This window comes from Lytechinus variegatus, chromosome 4, assembly GCF_018143015.1.
Source record: "Lytechinus variegatus isolate NC3 chromosome 4, Lvar_3.0, whole genome shotgun sequence".
Classification (NCBI taxonomy): domain Eukaryota; kingdom Metazoa; phylum Echinodermata; class Echinoidea; order Temnopleuroida; family Toxopneustidae; genus Lytechinus; species Lytechinus variegatus.
This window is the reverse complement of record NC_054743.1, coordinates 50,267,508-50,277,420: the sequence shown is the minus strand read 5'-3', so window position 1 is coordinate 50,277,420 and position 9,913 is coordinate 50,267,508.

The window sequence follows — 9,913 nt, the reverse complement described above, 5'->3', positions numbered from 1 at the left end:
TTGTTACCATCCCATCATCATTATCTCAACATAATTATCATTCTTGTCATTGCTACATCATTAGGATCACAATCACCGTCATTACCTTTCTTATCGATAATGATCATCACGATCATAAAAACCAGCACTGTCATCACATGTTACTCAGAAAACTGATTTAAAGACTTCCCAATTCGACGAATTATTCTCTTAATTGTTTCATATGTAAAGCTCAAGTTATACCTCTTTAATAGAGAGGTACAATCAGTTGCATCGTACTGATAACTGCAAATAATAATAGGGCTCGGGTCTCATTCGAAAAAAAACCCCGCTATAGTGGTAAAATTAATAATAACATCGATGAGTATGATAATCATAATAGTAGTAGTAATAATGATGATGCAAAAAGTTATGTGACTCTAAATACGGCCCTTGAGATTTGGTTCAGCCAACAAAGAGTCAGCATCAGGCAGATGAAGGGGATTTTCAAAGACGTATACTCGGACCCTAGCTAGAGCTGGAGAAGGAAGAAAGAATAAAAAGGAATAATTATTGGTTGGGTCTGAGCATGTAATAGGTCCATGGTCTGAGGGACGATTGTGAGTAATCTTTTCATCATTACAATGTTAACAAGTGCTTTGCTTGGGACAGCTGCACTGGCAAACAAACTCGTAGTCAGCGTCTATCAACCCATTTCATTTCGCACGCGCGTACGGCGGAGAACTGAGGCTGTAACCAAGATCGTTTGCTAGTAGTCTGGACGGGCATGTAATGCGCGGCCGAGTAGATTCTAGCACTAGATTCGTATTCTAAAGCAGAGCGATTCTGCTGATCTCTACATGTGAGTTGTTTTCCAAGCCAATCAGTTATCGAAAATGTAATTGAAAGAAACAATCTATGCCACAATCTTTGCGAATGGTATAGAAAAAGGCTCGCTGATTTGGAGTCCTAATCATATCGCGATAAATTATCGCAGCTCGAGAAAGTAGTTCGCGGCCGTGGCCGTGCGCCGAATCACCGGCCAGAACACGGCGATATCTGCCACAGACTAGCCTAACGTTCACGCACGTTAATATTGCGATAGTCAGACCCACATCGATTAGCGCGTTTCACGTGCGATATCTGTCAAGTTTATTTTGGGCGCTACTGTATTTAACATGCCACTTTCATTTATTTTTTGTTACTTTGTATGCACATGTGTAGGCCTTTCATGTATCCACATTTCAAAACCAAATAATGTGAGGGTAGAAACTAGACAGGCCTTTTATAATGAGTTGATTGAGTCCCACACCAGAATACCAGTGAAATCTACAGGTACTGTACATACATGTATGAACTTATTTTTAACTATGTACAACTAGTACACATATAGGCTTCATACTATACAGGCCCACTGCAGGCTGCAACAATTTAAATTTACATGTACATGGGACTCAGCTTCATAACAGAGCAATAATGAAAATATTCAGGGCTTTCCACGACACCAATTCTGTTCAAATTTATTCAAAGCACTACCGGTGCATGTATTTATGGAATTGAAAAACACTGTACTTGTCAGCATATTTTGTAATGACTTCAAGCATGAATAAAATGACCCATTATGGGTGCTAAATGAATATCTTCTGCTCTATAAAATGCATTTGTGATACGAATGAGTGCACCTATTGTTGGGAACTATAATGTGTGTTCAAACTCTTTACGAGCCTGATCTGAAAGCAGTATTATCACTGGAAAAAAATAGATCATGTAAACTGCAAGATTTTAAAATCTAAAAATAAGTATAAAAAGTAAATTTGTTGATTGAGGGCCTTAATAGCCTAATGGAAGAACATGTACCAGCTGGTGTCTTGAGCTGATCAGATTGATCAACCTATCTTTAAAGGTCAAGTCCACCCTAGGAAAATGCTGACTTGAATAAATAGAGAAAAATCAAACTTAGCATAGTGCTGAAAATTTCATCAAAATCAGATGTAAAATAAGAAAGTTATGACATTTTTGCTTATTTTTCACAAAACAGTGATATGCACAACTAGGAGAGTCATTCGATGATGTCCATCACTCACTATTTTCTTTTATTGTTTGAATTAAACAACATTTAATTTTTGATTTATATGACAATAAGGACCAACTTGACTGAACCATATAGTATTAAACAATGCTAATTCCACATGTTCAGGGAGGAATTAAAAGTTGCATCACTTGACAATGAGATGAAAAATTAGAATAGTATTTCATATAATAAAATACAAAGAAAAAGTGAGTGGATGACGTCATAGTCTCATTTGCATACCAGACAGAATCTGCTTATAAACTGTTTTGTGGAATTAAGCGAAACTTTATTATGTCATAACTTTGTTATTTTACATCCGATTTTGATGAAATGTTCAGTGTTATGCTTGTTGGATTTTTCTTTTTTATTCAAATCAACTTTTTGTTGGGGTGAAGTCCTTTAACATTAACACTCAATATCGGTTTATCACTGGTAAACCATTATTGCAATCTCAGTACCCTGGTACCAGCATTCATTGTCATGAACGTCTAGTGCTTAGATTGCCAACAACAAGCCTCAGATTAAAAAAAAAACACTAAATGACGATGTGGTAATAAAAAAATTAGATAATTTTTTTTTTTAAACATACCTTCACTCCTTGCAGCACTGCTTTACATCGCTCCCTTACATCACTGAAGGGCACTGGATAGCCAGCCTTAAGATATTAGCTAGAAAGCGGGTGGAAGTCACATTCTTGCCTACTGCCGATTCAATAATCGTCCCATCAGCACCGTGGTCCTTGCTGCCAATTTGCATACCATCTCCCGTGCCATTGGGTGATCCGTTTGGCACAAGTTCGCTGCTTGTTATTTCAAGATCGGCCAATGCAAGATTGCGTTCACTCGTATCACGCGTTGCTAGACGACTGAATAACCATCTCAGCTCTGCCTCAGAAGTACGACTCTCCTCCATTACCCGTATTGCTGGTCCGACTGGTTTGAAACCAAACTCTCTTTCACCTTCTATCAAGCCAAGATTTCATTGGTTCGAGACTAAAAGCACCAAACTCCGTAATGTAAGACTGGGGTCACTGGAAAGGAAACCAAAGAAACTAATTCTAGTATAAATAATAATAGGCCTACTGTAGATCATGAAAAAGGAAAATGTATACTAATAATTATTTATAATCACGTATTATAGATCTAGATCTAGTCTTTGTGAGATAATATAAATAATTTTGATCTATAAATTGTTCTTCAAAACGGCATCACTGATCCGATGGTAAGTCTTAAGAAGTGGTTCAACTTCAAGGGTCAGGCCTATTCAATTGTCTTTGCTTTGTTGACAAATGCCATGGATTCATTCATTGTTCTTCACCCACGATACGGATGCTTGCGTCGCATAACGTGGGTGAAGAACATGTCAATAGAAAACAAGATAGCGGCGTAAACATCGGGCAAGTCTCTTCCTTCTTTTCATGATATTTTTGTCTTTTTTTAATGAATTCTTGTCTAAAAATAAAATCCATAGCATAGAAATGTCGGAAATGAAGTTGTATCCCATTCCCAGGGGGCACTTACATTGACGAGTGGATACCATGCGCGACCAAAAAAGCACGTAAAAGGAGATGTCTTTTTCACGATAGGGCACGTTACGTACGTGATAAGGTGATAGGGTGTCAAAAACACAAAAAATGAAAAAAGGGTATCTATTTCCTTGGAAAATTACGTGTTTAGGGTCGAATTTGCAGGGATGATAAAACAAAATCAAAATGTTTTATCAAGGATGTCCTTTTTGCCCCAACACTTCGTGTTTAGAGTCCGATTTGCGCGAGATGTAGAATTGGGGTCGTACTAAACCAAATGAGGTAAAGCCGACGACCGAAGGACCCGTAACAATAAAACATTCCTGTACTTATTTAGGGGTTCATTTCAGGGAATATTTGCCAAGAGTATCGTTTTGTTTCCAATACTTGTTAAGGGTCACTCATTCAATGAACAAGGTTATAATATAACCTTGTTCTCAGTTTATCTCCATGTGTACAAAATAAGGGTGGCAATGTTTGGCTTATTTTCTCTTTTTCTTTGGGGCAAATGCTTGATTTTTTTTACACTGACAGTTTCCATTAGACCTGTTAATTCAATCCTGCTTGGCTCTTGGCTACTTAATTTGATTCTTTATATCATTTTTTCTTAATTAAAAATAGAGATCAAAAATGAAAATTTTCTTGCCATATTACTTTCCACCAATAGAGGCGTACAAAAAATATGCCCAAAATTCAAGTTTTTGAGCGCTCTGGTGAATACAAAAATATTCCCACATTACTAATGTAAATACATGTATGGAAATTAGTAATTTTGGTACAAAAGTGATATTTTAATGATTTTTTTTAGTGTGTGTCTATACAGCATTGGCATACCATAGTCCTACCTGTACCTGTAGATTCTCCACGGCGCAGGCCAGATGCGATGGTACTTGGTAGCAGTGAACAAGTTAACCTTAAGGGTAGGGTTTCACACGCCAATACTTGACTTAAGGGGTGCATTTTCAGAATATGGAAATTACGTGTTTAGGGTGCTTTTCGATACCCCATGGTCGCGCATGGTATCCACTCGTGAATGGAAGTGCCCCCCCCCCCCCCGGATCCCATTAGCCTAGCCCTAGCCAAGGGCTAGATCTTAATTTTAGAGAAAGTAGAAATCTCGGGGGCGAAAGTTTCAGGTTTTGGCTGCCTACACGCACATGTACCGTATAGATCTAGAAGCCCTGGCCTGGCTTCGTATGAGAGTAAGTTACGTTAGTAAATGATTTTACTCTCTAGAAGCCTCCTGGCTAGGGCTAGGACTAGGAGTCCTCAACTCAAGTCAAGATTAGGCGGCAGCCGGCAGCCAGCTTCAGATTACTGAGCGAAACTTCGCGCGATGCGAGAGCGGTATCGGGACGAAATGCGATGGATGGTCCGGGTAAACAAGGCGCAGCCGCTGACACGACGACCGCTTCGGACAGCGGTCATGTTAATTGGTCAAAAAGTAGAGTGCAGTGTTAAAAGTCAAACGATTGTTCATAGGAAAATGATCAACGATTCCTCATAACAGCAATAAAATGAAAAAAGCTTCTATGTAGCTTGTTATACTTACAAATACAGCATTTTTCCTCAGCTCATGTTACACAAGCTCAGGGGACAAGAACCCCTAATCTTTGACTAACATCGATTATCGATCGCGGTAATCGATTAAGAACAACCAGCATTTTCATAAAATAAAATAAAATAAATTTCAGAGTTAATTAATGAATCATCCAAGATTATTTTGTATGTTAAGTATAATTGTTGGGGATCAATAAAGCAGAAATTAATACATATGAATTTAGATTATCACAATCTCCGCATGACTGGGCTTTAATACTTTGATTTGACATGATATTGCAAAGACTCGTGTAAAGTCTAGCTACAGGAATGGCATTTATTTATTATTATTATTCCATTTTTTTCCATTTTCAATTGTTTGCCTTCAAAATATTCATGAAAGAGTTGTATATCATGAACTTCGCTTGATGTAAACAATTTTCAACACTTGATGTAGATGTTGTTTAACTCACAAACTTACTGTAATACAATATTCTATGCAAAATCGGGAACGGCTAGAATTCCATAATGACTTATGAATATTCATATTCCCTATAGTTTTGACCAATCAATTCATCCTGCATGGACTGTGGAAATTTCCACTCCAGCAAGGGGGCCAGGGTTATACGTGATTTTCGCGTTCATGTCAATCTGAATTGATTTTATAATATTTGAAAAAAGGGCAAAAATAAGAGAAGAAGAGGAAAAGTGAAGAAAAAAAAGAAAACAATAAAAAAGGAGGGAAATGGAGAAACAAGACATGCAGTGCCGGCGGAACTTGGTATACAAATGCCTAGAATGTCCAGTTTTCATGTTGAAATAGTACATATTTTCAGTTCGCGCTTCGTGCTCGCATTATTCGATTGATGATATGTATCCTCTACATGAGTCACTAAGTGCAGCATTTTTATGAAGATTGTGGTAAATAAAGTTTAAATTTCAATTTCAATATAGGCCTAGGCCTATATCATTGGATTAGCTTATGTTTAATTTTCATGTCTTATTGAAATTTCCAAAAGTTTGAGCTCGCAATTCGCGCTCGCAAGGATGCCCCTTTAATATGCGCGGAATGAGTGCAACTAAATTTCCAAAAAGTAAGTTTTACAACTTCAGATTTGAAAATTTCCCAAACCACTCGGGCTACGCTCGCTCATGGAAACAAAATGCCTAAATCATTAGAAGGCATATCTTCAATCAGAAATCACTTTAAAAGGCTTTCCTCAATCTAATTATTACAGAACACACAACTAATTCACTCAAATGATAATTTCATATGGTAAAATATACGTTTGCATCAAGCTTGACATAAAAGTGCCCCTTTTTTTGCTTTGCCCCCCCCCCCCATTACTCATGAAAATACTGTTCCGCTGCCCCTGGAAGCCAATTAAAGGGGTTCCAATTCCAGCTATGTTTATTTTTTTCTTCATCAATAGATTCTCAGCATTTTGCTCTTTAAATTTTACCCTATATATCTTTTGCTTGGAGCATCCCTCACATGTGCGCGCTGTCAGAAGGCTGTTTAAAGGACAAGTCCACCCCAACAACAACTTGGTTTGAATAAAAAGAGAAAAAATTCAACAAGCATAACACTGATAATTTCATCAAAATCGGATGTAAAATAAGAAAGTTATGACATTTAAAGTTTCGCTTCATTTCACAAAACAGTTATTATGCACATCTCGGTCGGTATGCAAATGAGGAAACTGATGACATCACTCACTCACTATTTCTTTTGTATTTTATTATATGAAATATGAAATACTTTGATTTTTCGTCATTTAATTGTCATGTGAAATGAAGTTTCATTCCTCCCTGAACACGTGGAATTCCATTATTTAACATTTTGTGCTTCAGGCAAGGAGGTCCTAATCATCAAATTCTAAAAAATTGAAATATTGTATAATTCAAACAATAAAAAGAAAAGAAATTGTGAGTGAGTGACATCATCGACTCTCTCATTTGGATGTAACTGGCTCGCTCATATAACTATTTTGTTAAAAATAAGCGAAAATTTGAAGTGTCAAAACTTTCTTATTTTACATCCGATTTTGATGGAATTTTCATCATTGTGCTTGTCTGATTTTTCTCTATTGATTCAAATCAACATTTTTCTGAGGTGGACTTCAGCTTTAATGAGCTAAAGCTTGGGTAATAATTACGATAACAATGCGCCTCAAAATAGATTATTCATAGACAGATGGCGCAATATAAATTCTATTATCATCATTATAATTATTATCATTATTATCATCATCATCATCACTAGGCCTATTTCATTATCATTATCATTATCATCATCCCCATCATCATCATCATTAATCATCATCATCATTATCATCGTCGTCGTCATCGTCATCATCTTCATCATCACCTTGCATGTGCATAAACAGTGTGTATAGCCTATTTTTGATGACTAATATTCAGATATCAGTAAAAGGGCCGTCGCCAAAGGGAGGTGGAACTGCAGCACCTCCCCCCCCCCGCCCCTGGGAATGATTTTTTTAAATTGGGGTGCTGATGTAAATTTGAAAAGTAAAAAAAAATGGGGGTTCTATATAAAATGAATGTCAAATCGGTCCCGAGATATGTGCATAGCAAAAATAAAATGTAGTAATAATAATTAATAAATACAAAATAAATAAAAATAAAATGAATAAAATATGAAAAAGAGGTTTCACTACAAAATGAAGGTCGTTTTTTTTTACATATTTAATATTTAAACTTCTTCCAGAATTCCTTGGGTGCTGCCAATGGAGAATATTACACGAAGCATCCTCAAAGAAATTTATGGGGTGCTTACCAGGCCATAATTATGTTCCAACTGCTTCATACGTCGCATTCTTGATCGATCTTTGGGTTTCACCATCTGGGGGGGGGCAATGCGAACTATATAGTAATTCTATATACTGACATTGATTAGAATGTCCCGGTTTTAGTAGCCCCCCAAAAAAAAACCAAAAAAAAAAAATAATAATAAAACACTTCAGTTCGCGCTTTTGTATACTGACAGGTATTATATCCCGATTTTATAGCACTATATCGCCTACACAAATGCAGCTAGCGCTTGCTTCATTAATTTTATTCAATGAACCCCATTTCCTCTTCAAATCTTCCCTCCGTGTTTGAACAGTGCTAAAAATGTTTCGGGCTAGAAAATAAAAGAAAATACCATCTCCCGCTTCTCATTAGATATCAAACTTTATCTAAAATTGCTTTTAACTGCATGGTCCAATTTTTCAAATCGGAAAATATTAATCATTTTCAGCTCGCGCTTCGCGCTCTTATAATTTATTGCGTATATTACCCTTTCTCTTCATGATAACAAAAATATTAATGGAGATACAAACGTATTATTCTCCTTCTTTGAAAAAACAACAACACGTGCTTTCATGAACAGTTGAATAACAACAACAATGATAACAATCAAATGAAAATAATAAACCCTTGCTTAACCCGTCACTAAATGTTCGTTTTTTTGCTTTTTGAGGGGTTATTCATAAATAAAGACATAAGTTCCAAGTAGGCCCACACCATACCTTTCATCTTACAAACACAATAAGGTAAAAATAAATCTAGCACGAAACGCGAGCTCAATTTTTTTATGTTTCAAGTTTTCAGACCTGAAATTTAACATTAATTCTGAGCATTCATAGTGATCATGCAACTAGGCAATATCATGCCAGCGCGAAGCAAGAGCTGATTCTTTTTAAAGTAAGCCTTTTGACCGAAAAGGGGATCTTTTAGTGATTATAAATTGAAGACTCACCAATCAAAATGATGTGAGTGAAAAGCGCGAGCTGAAAATATGTTATTCCGACATGAAAACCTGACATTTCAAGCACTTTTTGTAACCATGCTGGACATATATATTTATAACCCTTTTTAAATAGAACAAGATATGCATCTCACCAATAAATAATGAAACTTCTTGAGATTTTGACCTAAAAGTGGGACATTTCATTCTCTTATTTATCTTCTTGGAATCATGTAAACGATGGGTATCTTCCCCCCAATACATGTAAATGATGTGAGCGCGAGCATGACATTTTAGATATTCCAATCTGAAAACTGATTTTAATTAAGTAATTAGTTATCTTTAACAGGATACGTATCTAATTTAAAAAAAACCCGGACCGTTTAAACATGTATGTATTCAATAAACAATTGAGCATATGAATATAAAAAAGGTCCATTGGAGGTCATTTCGAGAAAATCGAAAAAAAAAATGAATTTGGGCAATTAAAGTACATTTGGCCAAAAGACACCAGAGAACATCGCAAAATAAATTTAAGTGTACATTTTCATGAACATTAATATTCACGCATACATCTCTATGTATTCTCGTTACTTGTGGGTGGGGCCTTTTGTCTGGTCATTCGTAATACCTCGGTCACATTTGGTCTACGGCGGCTGTACGGCGAGTCGAAAACAGTCCGACGTTTTATAAATTTTTATTCAAACCACCTATATGTAGCTGGTACAAAAACAAATGTTAGAACGGCTGTTTTGGCCGTACAGCCGCCGTAGAGAAAATGTGACCGAGGTATGAGAGGTCCATGGTCTGGTGGAATGGGTGGTTTTATACCTTGGTCACATTTTGATCTACGGCGGCCGTGCGGCAAGTCGAAAACAGCCGTTTTACATTTTTTTTGGTACCAGCTTAGCTACATATAGGTAGTTTGAATAAAAATGAATGAAACGACTGCCCGGGGGGGGGGGGGCACTTCCATTCACGAGTGGATACCATGCGCGACCGTGGGATCTTGAAAAGCACCCTAAACACGTATTTTCCATATTCTGAAAATGCACCCCTAAACAAG